Genomic DNA, 15,980 nt, shown 5'->3' with positions numbered 1-15,980 from the left:
CGGGCTTGATTTCATATTGATTAGCCTTAAAATTAGGTAACACAATGCAAGTAGGTGTATGGTATGCATGAAGATTATAATGATCGCGAATGACCATTGGAGGAATTGGAGCTTGGACTCCGGGGCCATGTTGATTAAGAGGTGGGTTTTACATGAAACGTGGGTCTAAGTCGTCAAGATTACCCTCTAGATTTTCCATGTGAATGCCTAGCATGAATGGTATGGCGAGGTTTACACAAGACTACAAATGACACACAGATCACCATAAAACAAGCAAGCACTCCCCCTTTGCAACAAATCAACCATCAACAAACTTCCTCCACATACATTGTACCCACACTCCCATGCTTGAACAACATCCAAAGAAAAGTAAATTGCCTCCACGCGGGCCGACGATTTAACTAAGGGATTGAGTAAAGAAAGTCTCACAAAGGTCCTTTAGCACTTCAACTCCAAATTTAAAGCTTAGCTTAGCAATTTTTTTTTTTTTTAATTTTAGCATATTTCCTTGCTTGCCTAGCTCCGTTACTTGATGGCTCATTTGCTTGCCTCCAAGCTCAATACTCCTTGTCAAAGATGAACAAACACAATAAGTAATCTAAAGGAAAAACAAAGTAAAGACACAATCAAAAGAGTACTAATTCCTAATTAATTCCACAAATACAACGTTGCCTAATCCCCGGCAATGGTGCCAAAAACTATGCCGCTCTCCCCTAGGTGTGCACAAAATAATGCACAACACCTTGAGTTTGGAAATTAGTGTCAAGTGGGCATCACAGTTAAATTTATAAACTGCTTAACACCTATACTATGTAGTATGAGTGAGAAGGGGTCGTCCCAAGGGATTGGAGTCGTACTTGAATGTGAAAATGCAACTAGGGTCAGTAGGTCGAGTGATTAACAAATGGTTGGTTGGTTAAGTAAACTAGAGAGCAACTAAATTAAACTAAGTGATTGAATGTAACAAGAGTAAGCAAGAGAGAGAGAGAGATCTTGGGGTTTAGAGGTCACCACCAAGCAATGCTTTTCTACACTTCCAAGTAGTGACTAATGAGGGTAAAGTGTGTTGCAATATTTGTGTGTATGTGCTTGGTTGATTCAATTAGCAAGGGTGACCAATTTAAACATACATTGTCTAATCAACATGTGAAAAACACAATATATCTAGCAATTAAGTATTTATTGTCTAAATAGCATGTGAGAAGCACAACATATCTATCAAGTCATTAATCCTTTCATTAAGTTCACAAGCCAAACACACCACAAGGTTAGAGACATATGCTACTTGCATTCAAAAGTATTGAACATCAAACAACTAGCAAGGATTATCCTCTCATCTAACAATTATGCCATTACTACACTACAATTAAACTAGTGGCATGAAATTAAACTAACTAAGCTAAGGGAGAGGCACAACCCATCAAGAAGTGAGCATGGACCATCTAAAAAATCACAAGAGCATTCTTTTAAGCACAATGTTTTGACAATCCCTAAATCCACAGCATTAATACACATAGACATGCATCAATTACACAAGAAATAGAGGTAAACACATGAACATCTATTCTAGCATACATAAACATATGGATAGAATGAAATGATTGATTGGAAGCATTAAACCACATAAATCATTGAATAAGCAAGATGTATATGTATAAAAGTGTCAAAACATTAATTACAACACTAATCCTTCAATAATACACAAGATTAAGATATAAAAAGCATGCTTGGGGCTAACTCTAGCCCCAAGAGGATGTCTAGCCACTCATGGTGATGATACTCTAACCCTTAAGGGCTAATTCCATGGTTGAAATCTGCTCCTTGTTGATGAAGAGTCTCTAATGGTGTCTCTAGCCTTCTCCTCCTCTAAACTTACTCTCTAAGAAATGATATGCAAAATTAAAAAAATAATGGCTCCTCGTAAAAGCAATCCTTATCCTTATATAGGTAGGTCAAAATGACACCCAAAATAAGCTGGGGTCATGCACACAATATTCCCTAATGATTGGATAAAGGATAACTTTCAATGAGATGGAATTTTAATCTTTTCGCACTAGAGGAAGTTCGATCCATCGAACCTTGAACTTAGATCGATCGAAGGTAAGTGAGATCGATCGAACTTAGGCTGGATCGATCCAACTGGCTGAGCTTTTTAGAAAAAGACAAATTCGAGATATTTATGGGAGATATTTATGGAAAAGGACAAAAGTGGTTAGTGGGTGGTACAGCTGTGGATAGGATCAATCATTTGAATAAGGACAAAAGTGTTCGATCGATCAAAAGATGGTGTTGGATTGATCGAACTTGTGAAACTTTATGCTTTTGAGTCAAGGCTTGGATCTATTTTGAAGTGCTGAGATCGATCATTGTTCAATAAATCGAACCTTGAACTTGGATCGATCGAACTTTGCTGCTTGCCACCTTTGGCTTTATTTGCTTCCTTCTTTCTCCACTTTGCTCCTTTCATTGATTAATCCCAGAATTGCTTCAATTAAGCTCTTATTTGGCTGAGTTAGCTTATTTTCGGGATAAGTGCCTGAAAAAGAAAATAATACGAAATCAATCTAAAACGGTAAAGTAAGATAGATAAAGGTACTAGAATGCCTAAGCTTAAGGGATTTAAATACGCACTTTTCAGTGCTCATCACTCATCCAAGGCTCCATCCTAGGCTTAATCTCAAGCCTACACTTGTCAACCATCCAAGCCAACAAGTGCACCAATCCTAGGCCAACAAGTGGATGAATCTCTACCCTCCACATGTCATCATCCAAGGCATCAAAGTGTTTCCACACAAATGTCAACAAGTGGACCAATGAGAGTGTGACACTTGTCACACTTTTCTAGAAATTGCAAAAAGGTCCTTTTTGAAAATATCTTTCAAATTAAATTACAAAATGGTCCCTAAGACGAAAAATAATTATTTTATAAAATTACACTAAAACCCCAAAAGTTTAGAATAATTTTCAAAAGTCATACATCCATGCCCTTTACAAGAAAAGTAAACATTTAACATATTTTTCTACAAAAGTAAAAATACACATAGCATGGAATTTAAATATTGCGAATGCATGCAAAAATGGAAGCAAAACCAAACACGAAAAGTGTGGTTGTGCCAACAAAGTGACAAACGGGAAAAAGACAAAAAAAATGAATAGTGTCATAAAAGTGAAAATGTGGAAATGACTCGGTCCTTAAAGGAAGTTGTCAATCCAAAGGAAAGAGACTCAGAAACATTTCTGAGCACTCGAGACGACACTAAGCGATGAGAAACTGAACTCAGACAAGAAATTTCAACGAAAAAAATTCATTCGTGAAATTCTGAGGAAAAAGAAAAGGAAGGAAATGACCGGGTCATTACAACTTCTACTTAAGACATCGTTCTTTTTATAAAAGAAAGTCTCCTTTGAAATCAACCTTACCAGATTGTTTCAAATTTTCCTTTTATAATTCTTGTAGATATTCATCCATTCTCGAAACACATCCGTTAAAACATAGCTCAAAAGCAACATTTGTTTGCTTAAGCAAATTCCAAAGGCTTAACCCTCATCCTCCCTATACGCGGAATGTAAACTGTCTAACTTGGCTTTATAAAGCAAATTAGATTGTCACAACATAATCCCCATACTCTCCTGAACGTGATATAAAATCATACGTTTCGTTCTGATAAGAACTGCATCAAATCCCCAAACTCTTGAAAAGTTTTTTTCTTGTATATCTTTTTTTTTTTTTTTTAAAGATGATAAGAAAGTTTAATTATTTGTAGATTGATCAACCCCAATTCTACTAATATCATTCGCTATAATAATAGTAAATAAGATCACCCTCGTGCGATCATCCATCTTCAAGATTTAGTATCCTCTTGGATACTCTGAAATCTCCCCCATTAGGATCCTCTTCAGGCTCCTACTCCTCGCTTGTCTCCTTCTTGAGATCAATTGAAGTCGTGTTGGCCCCGATATGTGGTGACCTATCACGTACACCTAAATCCTTCCTTGGCTTATACTTTTAAAGTAACGCCAAACAAACCTAAACCATCAATCCCTAACTCTGCCCCCTGGCAATGAAATCGATAACGTACTCTTTTACTCCTTTGGGTCTTTATCGCTTTCGCCTTGGACCCAATCCTCCTCCCAGTGTCAACCATTCTGTAACTACAAAATTTAATTGACATCAGCTCCTCCTAACAAACCGTAATAGATTACAACAAATCCTAATATGGGCTCTAAGTTTTAAGAGACGGAACGCGGAAGTCACATAATGAAAGACACTCCTAAGGACATTTGAACCTGGAGTGCTTTGATACCAATTGTGATACCCCTGGATTTACGAATGCGGGTTGGCCAAGCCCACGCCCGAATACCCGGGGATATCAAAAACAAATCAGTAATAAACAAACACAGAGTACAAAAGAATAAATAGAAATAAATAATTTGTTGAAAGAAAACTAAAATAACAATCCAATAGCTCCTCAGAATAAATTCTTATTAATAATAAAAATATTCTGATAAAATTAATTCTCCACTAATACAACTCGGGAATCCATACTGTGTGGACCCCTAGAAAAAATCCAAAATAAAACAAGTGACAGCAATAACTGTCTACATCAGAAAACTGAAACGTAAAAGAAACTCCTCTGTAGACTCCGAAAGAGTGAAGTAGACTGATCCCTGCTCAGCACGAATAACCTCTACTCCTGACGAACACCTGAAAAATAATGGTGGGTCAGACCCGCAAATAAGTTCTACTCTATTACAGTCCAAGCAGAGATTCGATACACGTATACATCCTAATCAATCCAGCAATAACTACTAGTCCGTATATATATACACACACTAAAGGAACCTCACTAGACTATAGGGATGTCTCAACCTGAATAGTAGGCAACATGCAAAACGCATATATAGTGGGCATAAGTACCTAGACCTACCAGAGTACACAACTACATTATATCTAGCTACACATCCCTGGCGATATACGCGCCCTAACCACTGATCCTGAGACTCAAGCTCATATCATGGCACCATACTTATATATATATAATCTAATAACCATCCTATCCAATAAAAATTAATCCTCCATAAGTCATTCAACTTGTTCAGCTGACTAGACTTGAATATAAGTAGGACTTAACATTTTAGTTAATCTATTCCCTTATATAATAAATGAATCATCCATAAGTCATTCAACTTGTTCAGCTGACCTGACTTAAATATAAGTAGGACTTAACATTTTAGTTAATCCATTCCTTTATTTAAAATAGGTAGGACTTAACTGATAAGTTAATCCGTCCCTAGAATGCTACTGTCCCATACCGGTGCATTAAACCACATAATCCAACAATTGATGTAACAATTAAGGAAATATATCAAACATTCCAGAAATAACTATGATAATATGATATCAAGTTATCACATAATAGGAATGACTTATTATTTATTTAAGCTTCCTCTATCATATGTCCTAGACAAACTAATCTTATACATGATGAAATTTTATTATATCGTCAAATAAGCATTTTTCATATCCAATTCATCCTACACATTTAATCTCAATTGCTAAAACATTTTAAAAGATTAAATCCATTCGTTTGTTTAAAACATTCAAATAGCAAGCATCATTATGATTGAGTCTATTTAAATTTATTTAAACCCAAACCTAGTCCCTATTTAATGTTTAGGAATTCTAAGCATGTTTCTACGTTCCATCATTCCACAGATATGAAAAATACATAATTTAAACATGTAAAAATTCACACCAGAAATCAAATCAAAATCATGCATTTATCAATTCATAACACAAGAATAGATATGAACCAATTTCATAAAACCTATGTTCTAATCCAATTAAACATGCATAATTATTTAATTTTATGTGTTTAATAAATCCTGAAATTTCCTAGGCATGTACAGAAACACGAATCAAAGGGAAAGAGATAGAAGAAGAACTTACCTTAAACTTTCGGATCGAAAGTTAAACTTCTTCTTCCTTGATCCTCTCTCTACAGGGTTTTTCTCCTCCTTCCTTCACTCTCTAATTCTCTCTCTCTAGAATATATCACATGGATATTTCTAACCCCCTTTTACAACCCATAGCTATATATTTATAGGCTAAATAAAATAACCCTAACCCTTTTCCCAATCCAAGTTAACTTAAAAAATAAAAATAAAAATATTAAAAAGGTAAGTAAAATATGTTACATATATAATTTATGTATATCATTATTAAATAAATAAATTATACACATCCCATTATTTATTAATGGATTACCAATAATACCTAAGTTACCATAATATTATAAAGTAACTTAAAACATAACACGTATCAAATCTATGTATATTTTTATTATTTAAATATAAAACATATACATCAGATTAAATATTACTACCCAAGTTACCATGAAAGTAATTAATAAATTACCCATTATTTATTAATGAATTATCCAATAATACTTAAGTTACCATAATATTATAAAGTAACTTAAAACATAACACGTATCAAATCTATGTATATTTTTATTATTTAAATATAAAACATATACATCAGATTAAATATTACTATCCAAGTTACTATAAAAGTAATTAATAAATTACTTTCCCTTTTATATATGTATATAATATATATATATATATATATATATATATATATATATATACACACACATACAACTATCCATGGGTAATAATCCATACACATCCAACCTCCCATCCAAGTAGTCCATGAGACTCAATTGGCTGGCCCATTACTACTAACCATAACCATAAAAGAAAAATAAAATAAAATAATAAAATAAAAGAAAATATTTAATTTACAATTAATCAAAACACCATTTAAGCACATAATCTAATTAAACCATTAACGCATAGACAAATACAAATAACACATAGACACGTAATCGAATACTCAAATAACACTTATTTCAATTAAACCCATAAGCAATTAATCAAATAATCAATTAAATAATTAAAAATATAATTAAAACAAATAAATAAATACCGAGACTGTCCTTTTAAAATTAGGGGTATTATATGTTTTCACTTCCTTTTCCATTCTAACCTTAACCCCATGACCATGCAAGATGAATGCACAATTATGTCATGTCCCAAAGTTTCTATACAACAAAACAGTTTCATTCGCAGTTTGTTACCTTCATATTTGAAAATTCATAACAATTTCAATTCTATATCAAATTGAGTGATTCCAAAGCCTAATGAAAGCTTAAACACTGTAATTTGAAAGTATCAATTTAGTTTAACAAAATCCTGACCCAATTGGAACAGTTTTGACCCATAATTTTGAAACAAATTCTACCCAGAAAAACGATTTCCATTGTGTAGCTTCTAACTTTGAAAAATCATAAAAAATTCAATTCTCATCCAAATTGAATGAATCCAAAGGCCATTGAAAGTTTAAAGACTATATTTTTAAAATAAAATTTTACTTCACTAAAATACCTTACCATCTAAGTCAGGTTTGATGAGAAAACTCGGACAAAATCTGCCCCCAACCCAGAATTTCCAGCAAGAATACTCAACTTCAAAAGTTCATAGTAAATTCATTTCTCAACCAATTTGTGTGAAACCAATTTTGAATGAAAGATAATTAACTATATTATCAAAATATCAAATCATCTCTAAAAGATAAATTTTCAAATTTACATGAATTTGAGAAGAACAATAGCATGTAATTTCAGCCAAACAGTTTCAGAATTTTGCACAGAATTTCAGTTTAGTTTTTTATACACTTCACAACTCAAATTGAAAGAAATTAACTCACTAAAGGCAAAGGAATTGAGAGTTAGACAATCCTACCTCTTATAAGCTTGAAAAACCTTGTTACAACAATTCAAGGAATAAATCAAAGCCACCAAAAGTTGAAGATGGAAGAACACTTCTTTCTTTTTCAACCAAAAACCTTCTTCTTTTAAAACAGATTTTGACAACCCCACAGTTGGAAAATGCTCACAACTTCAACAACACCATAAAAGAATTCCATGAACTCTAGGTCACTTTTCATTCGCAAACCCTCCCCAAATTCTCAACACAAAGCCCTCAAAATGCTACAAAACCAAAATGCCTATAAGGAAGTACAAAGGGACGAAAATGATGTTCGGCAGAATTCTTTTGTTTCTGTTTTGTTTTCATTTTAATTATTATACATATTACATAAATAAAACATGGCCTCATCATGCATCTAGGTGTCAAGCTCTCATGAAGTCAAAAAGCAAGACCTAGTGAAATGACTAAAACACCCATCCATCTTTACTAAGTGCCTATTATGCCATTTACATAATAAAAGTCTATTTGGCCCTTTATAAAATAATCAAATGCCAAATATGCTATTTGCATAATAAATGTCTATAATACCCCTCATGAAACAAATAATGACATTTAAATAAAATTAAACACGTTTGCAAAAATAATTATAATCCTGACAATAAAATAAAAATGTATAAATGCCAACATGTCCAGAAAATGTTAAAATTGCAAGTTCTCACAGTCTCCCCAACAAACAAGGATTTCGTCCTCGAAATCAAGTCATACCTGGCGAAGAAAACAAACTCGGATACAGACAACGAATATTCTGTTCCCGTTCCCACGTAGCCTCCTCAACACCGCGAAGTCGCCACAAAACCTTCACGATAGTCATCGGCCGTTTTACCCCGTAACACTTTGTCCCGAGTTTCAAGAATCTGAACAGGCCCCTCCTTGTAAAAAACATCCTCATCAATGTTAACATCGACCCAACTCAACACGTGTGGTGGATCCAGCTCATACTTCCGTAACATCGAAACATGAAACACATTATGGACCCTTTCCATCTGTGGTGGCAATGCCAATCTGTAAGCAACCTCACCTATATGATCCAAAATCTCAAACGACCCAATGAAACGAGGTGACAACTTGCCACTCTTTCCAAACCGTAGCAATCCTTTTCGTGGACAAACCTTGAGAAACACGTGGTCTCCCACCTCAAAGGATAATGGTCATCTCCGCTTATCAGTATAACTTTTCTGTCGACTCTGAGTAGTCAACAACTGCTTCCGAATCAACTTAATCTTTTCCGCAGATTCCAACACAATGTCTGGCCCTAAAGCGGCTGTCTCACCCACCTCAGTCCAATAAATAGGAAAACGACACGGCTTACCATACAATGCCTTAAAAGGAGCCATCTTAATGCTCGACTGATAGCTATTGATGTAGGCAAAATCAACAAGAGGTAAATGATCCTCCCAACTACCACCAAAATCAAGCACACAAGCTCGAAGCATATCTTCCAAGATCTGGATAGTACGCTCTGACTAGCTGTCCATCTGCGGATGGAATGCCGTATTGAAATGCAATAGTGAACCAAACGTTGCATGAAGCCCTTCCCAGAACTTCGATGTGAAATTGGCATCCCTGTCCGAAATAATGGACAATGAAACCCCATACAATTTGACGATCTCTCTGACATATAATCTGCTAAGTGCCTCAACAGAATCTGTCGCCTTAACAGGTGAAAAGTGAGCAGTCTTAGTTAATCTATCAATAATGACCCAAACAGACTCATTACCCCTCTGTGACCTCGGAAGTCCCGTCACAAAATCCATGGCAATACACTCCCATTTCCATTATGCTACAGGCAATGGCTGCAACAGACCAGCAGGTCTCTGATGCTCTACTTTTACTTGCTGACAGGTAAGACATCTAGCAACAAATTGAGCTACATCTGTCTTTATCCCGTTTCACCAATACTAGTGATAAGCGCAGAAAATGCACATTTAATCCCCTTAAGCTTGAATGTTCTAGGACCTTATTCTATCTTATTTTTTCGTTTTAGTCTAATTTCATGTTATTTCCCTTTTTAGGCATTTGTCCCCAAAATAAGTCAATTCAGCTAAATTAGAGCCTTAAAAGAAGCAATATCAAGCCTAGTGGAAGAAAGGAGCAAAGTGGAAGCAAAGGGGTGAAGAAACCTTCTCCGATCGATCTCACTGTGATCGTTCCAACCATGCCACGATGGATCGAGCCTTTTGTCAAAAATTTCCTATTCGATCGATCCAACCTTTCCTTCGATCGATCAAACACTTTTGATTTTATCCTCACCTACCACTTTTGTCCTTTTTCCCAAAAATATCTTAACCTTGTCCTTATCTAAAGAGTGCGCCACCATAGTTCGATTGATCCGAGCAACCTTGTGATCAATCGAACTGCCTCAAGTGCGTGAAAAATAGAGTTCCAGCCAAATTAATGATGTGCTTATGGTGCAATCATTTGTAGGTCCTAGTGCACAAGGTCTAACCATTGGGTGTGACATTTGAGCTACCTATATAAGGTTTTTGGGCTATTTTTAGAGGAGAATTCTTGAGAGGTTGATTAGGTCTTAGCAAGAGGCTAGAGATTAGAGAGAGGAATACACCATTTGGGAAAATTCTTCCACTCATCTAGGGTTTCTACCTAGAACACAAGAGGAGGAGGATGATTTCTACCATAGAGATAACCCTTGAGGGTTGGATAACAACATCAATGAGTGGCTAAACCATTCTCTTGGGGCTAGAGAAATCCCTAAGCATGCCTGCTAGACTTTGATGAGTTGTAATTAATGGGGATTTGTGTTGTAATTCTTGTCTTGACATCTTATATATATATAAATCTTGTTTCTACAATGATTTGTGTAGTTCAACACTTCCAATTGATCATCTAATTATATCCATATGTCTATGTATGCTAGAATTAATGTCCATGTGTTTATCTCTAGATTTTGTGATATTGATGCATGTCTATGTGTGTTGATATTATGAATCTAGTGATGGTCAAGGCATGGTGCTTAAATATATTACTCTTGTGGTTTGTTTGATGGTTCATACTTATTTCTTGATGGATTGTGCCACCTCCTTAGTTTAATTAGTTTAATTAGTTTAATTTTCATGTCACTAGCTTAGTTGTAGTGTAATTGCCTTACTTTCTTAGATAAGTGGACAATTCATAATTATTGTTTGATATTCCATGCTTATGATTGCAAGTAGTATATTTCTCTACTTTAATGAGTGTGCATTAATTGTGGACTTATGGAAGGATTAATGGCTTAATTTGATATGTTGTGTTGCTCACTAAATTGACTAGACAATGTATGCTTCCTTGGCCATCCATGCTTGATAATTCAATTAATGGCACACACTTTCATTTACAACACACAATCCCCCTAATCCATCAAATATCGAATGTTGAGAAAAGTAATGCTTAGTGGTGAACTCTATGTCCCAAGACTCCTCTCTTATATTCTCTACATCTTATTTGTTCAAGTTGTTTTACATTGCATTTATTTAGTTTAAATTGTAGTCTAATTCAACCAACAAACCATCTTTTGATCATTCGACCTACTAATCCAACATTGATTTGCATAAAAATATGCTTCATTTCCCTTGAGACGATCCCTACTTACTCTAGCTACATTAATAGTTAGTAGTGGTAGTGACATTCTATAAATTTAAAACTTAGCCACATTCTATCACCATTTTTGAGCAACTGGGTTTGACACACACCAAGTTTTAACGCCGTTGCCAGGGATTTGGCAACGTCGTATTTTAGGAATCAATTAGGAATTAGTACTCTTTTGATCTTGTCTTTATTTAATTTCATTTTGGTTACTTATTGTGTTTGTTCTTCATTGGCTAGGTGCATTGAGCAAGGAAAGTGAAGCAAAAGGATTCTAAAGTAAAAGGAGTAAATTAAGCTAAGCTAAGCAAAAGCATAAAAAGCTAAAAATATAAACAATTTGCAAAGCAAAGCAAGGCAAAGAAAAATTGAAAAATAATTTGAAGTTGCTTAAAGACCATTTGTGAGCTTTTCTAACTTTCTCTCTAGTTAAATCATCGGCCCGCGTGGTGGCAAGTTTTAATTTCTTAGATAAACCGTGAGCCCGCGTGGAGGCAATTTATTTTTCTTGCATATTGTTGAAAGCATGGGAGTATGGGATCAATATTTGTGGAAGTTTGCTGATTGATTTGTTGCGAAGGAGAAGTGCTTGTTATATGCTTATTGTTGACTTGTTATTTGTTTTGATAGTGCATGCATGGTCGTAGATCATCGAATCCTACTCTTGTCCCACTTAATTTGAATCTTGAATCCATTGTTCGTAATCCTAAGGGAAGGGGTAAACCTAGTGACTCCATTTCATCAATGGGCGAACATAATGAGGACCATGTGGAGGACCTTGGTTACATAGACCAACAAAGCATCCTTCACCCTAATGTGCATCACCATCATGACAATATTCAAGTGTCATTATGGTCAGTCGAAATATGTTTACCAATAATAATCAACACTTGCAATAGCAAAAATCATTGTAAAATAGGGCTATCGTAAGGGTAAGTCGAACCACAAGGATTGCTAGTTTATGGCAACCTAGGTTATAAAATCACTTTTAGTTTGATTGAAGAGGTGTCTAAGGTTTAATTTGTTTGTCACTTAGAACTAGGAATTAAGATGTGCATAAAATAATAATTGGACTAAATTTAAGATAATTTAAACTTATGTAGAGAGAGTTAGGGAAATGAATCCACCACAAACCATATAAACATGCTTGCTTGCAATTAACTTGGGGAACAACCTATATATGTGACCATGATATGTAGAAATACATGATTACTACACTATCTTTAAGAAATTCATAAAATCAAGAATTAAGTATAATCCATCAAAGTTTTACATGCTTTAACCACCTAGACTAGGGTGTAGCTTATGACATGCTCACTAAGCTAAGGACTATCAAATTCCTCAATAAATATGATGAGAACACATGAAGTCAAAAACTAAGCATAATCCATCAAAGGTGTTCCTAAGCTATGGACTATCAAAATTTCCATACAACATGCCATTGAAAACCATTTCATAATCTCATCTCCATTCTCACTATGAAGATGTAAGCAATATAATTATGAGAAAATACAATCTACGATAAGATTATAAGCTCAACACAATCATTTATTGAAATGAAGAGCCATTACAACTTGTGTAAATCTCCAGACTATGAAACTATCATATACATATTTCATTCCCCAAATTAAAATACAATTAGAGCATATTTACAAGGAAGGGCTTCGTCACCTCCCTAGGAAGGGAGTTAGTTACCTATAGCAGCAAGGAAGGAAGAGGGTGAAGAACTCAACCCCTCCATTTCCGAAGCTGGTTCAGATAATGCAATAAAAGCTCTCAAAAACTCAATATTTCTCTCTCTAAAATTATCCTCCAACAACCTAATAATGTTTTTCCATCATCACCCTTTCTTAAAATAGGCAAAATGTCTACCAAACCTGATCATTCGAGGTCCCTGTCCCCTAAAAGCACTTTACTAATAACCTCAATTAAGGAGGGAATCAAATTGAAAGGCTCAAAATGCCAGCTGGGTTTGCATTGTCTGGACGAGTGCTCATCCAGTGAAGGGACGAGTGCTCATAATTAGCCTTCTACTCACTAGCCTTTGGACAAGCGCTTGGTTGGCTTTGAAAGAGCGTTAAGCTCTGAAAGAGCGCTCGGTTGGCCTTTGGATGAGCGTTTGGCTCTGGAAGAGCGCTCGGATGGCCTTGGAAGAGCGTTTGGCTCTCTGAAGGGAAGAGCGGTCATTCGGATGGTGGACAAGGGTTCGGCCTTTTGATTGTCGAAGGACGAGCGTTCAGCTCTCTTTGAATAAACGCTCGGCGCTTTGGTTGAGCATTTGGCTCTGGATACCAAACGATCGTTCGGCTGGCTTTGGATGAGCGCTCAGTTTGCCTTGGAGGAGCGCTTGGTTTGCCTTAGAAGAGCGCTCAGCCATTTGGCTTTGAAAGAGTGCTCAGCGCTTTACTTTGGAATAGCGTTCAGTTCTCTTTGGAAGAGCGTTCTGCATTATCTGGATGAGCGCTCGTTTAGTGAAAGGACGAGTGATCTATATAGCTTTGGATGACTTGATCTTCAAAAAGCCTTTAAGACTTCCATTTTATTTATTTTTGGGAAACAACCTGAAAATACACAAAAACATGAAACTAAAGATAATCTATATACAATGATCAAATAATGGACTTAACTAATGCAATTAAGGGCGCTTGAATATGTAATATTCAGCACTTATCACACCCCCAAACTTACATTTTGCTAGTCCTATGGTAAAACTAGAATAAAAACACTTAATGAAATAACAACAAATCTCCTCTTTTATGGGAGTGACGGTTGCATTTAGCATATGTAACAAGCCTTTTAAACCCCTAGGCATCCCAAGAGGACGAGTGAAGTCTCATGAGGGTTTATCAGGAATGTTACCCACAAACATCAAACATGGTGCATGAAGATGCACAAAGCTCATTTGCAACTTAGAACATAGAGAACATTGGAGATGGAATTATTATAGAGACTACCTTGTGTATATGAAGCCCTGATATAACAAAATGGCTAATCATCTTTCAACTCTCATGTATTAACATCATAGTCTATATAAATACTTCAATTGTCATATCTATAATAGACATCATCTCTAGCTTCATTTAAAGTGAACCGGATTCCCAATATGCAGCTTTTACCCTCTTTTTCCAATCTTAAGAACAAAAGCTTTCAATTCATTGAATTTCCTTTTAAATGAGGTCTTTAAGGCATGATTTTATTCAAAACACTTTTTCTTTCTTTTTTTTTTATTTTTTTATTTTTTTGAAATGGTTGTGCAATGTTGAAGTCCCTTAAGCTTTCTAACTAACCCATGTCGCAAGTGTTAGGCCAACAACTCCCAAACCGGATGACTTTAGGGTGCTAAGTGTAAAGACACTCTACATGCTTAATAACTCGAATTAACAAGGCTACGAATTCAAACAAACCATATTTATTTATTTATATTTTTGTGAATGACCGTGAAATGCCTAAGTCCCTTAAGCGTTTCTAACTAACCTATGTAGCAAGCATTAGGCTAACAACTCCCAAACCGGATGGCTTTAGGGTGCTAAGTGTAAAGACGCTCCAAGGGCGTAATAACTCGAGTTAACAAGGTTACGAACTTAAACAAGTCATTTTCATTATTAAACCTTTTTTTTTTTTTTTTTTTTTTTTTTAAGTGCATGCTAAAGATATCCATCCATTAGGGTTATCAATTCAAATCAACTAAGTCAAGGTCAAGGTAAATCTGGTTGCATGCCTGACAATTAAGTTTTCAGTGTGCATATGTGAAGTGTGAAGCATAGAATAGAGTGAAACTCGAAGATAATCTAATTGAAGCATTTATACAAACCATTTTGAATCTATATGTTCATTTCAATTTTTCCTCATTTCATAACTATCATTTATCTCTATACACAAAGTATTCAACACATGCTTCAATCTCCAACAAATTCTAAAAATTCCAAAATCATTGCTTCATTTTAAAAAAAAAAATCAGTTTTATACCAATCTATTTGAACAAAATAGCAAATGCAAACACTATACAATACACAATACCCCCAAACTTGAATGGCACATTGTCCTCAATGTATGAAGACAAAGATGTATAAATAAAGAGCATAGGTTGTAAAAGAAACAATAATACCAAGTAAGTGAGACAACTCTGGCATTATGGCCGCATGCAATCCCGTGAAGAGATCTTCCCCCAAACTTGGACATAAGAACCTATGAAAACAACATTAAAGCACACAAGTATAAAACCATAGGCACACAAAAACAAACTGAAAATGTGCAAAGGAAACTAAACTAAGCATATCCACAAGTTCATGAAATCAAATCTAAAATGCCTCAACAAAATTAAAACATCCGAAAGAAAAAAAATGGCAAAAAGTGAAAAATCAAAAACAGAAAAAATAAAATAAAATAAATAAAATCTAACTACAAATCTCAAACTAAGGTTTACCCTATACCATGTCTTTCTAGAGAGTCATACTTCCCCAAATAAGAAAATTCTTATAAAAGTGGAGGAAAAAGAGCTTGAAGATAAAAATTTGAAAAAAGGTAACGGAAAGACCTCAACCCACTCTTCTTCCTCAATGAAGAAC

This window comes from Cornus florida, unplaced genomic scaffold (assembly GCF_030987335.1).
Source record: "Cornus florida cultivar Cherokee Brave unplaced genomic scaffold, ASM3098733v1 CherokeeBrave_3.0.0_Hap2_Chr06, whole genome shotgun sequence".
NCBI lineage: Eukaryota > Viridiplantae > Streptophyta > Magnoliopsida > Cornales > Cornaceae > Cornus > Cornus florida.
Note: the sequence above shows the minus strand (reverse complement) of the source record.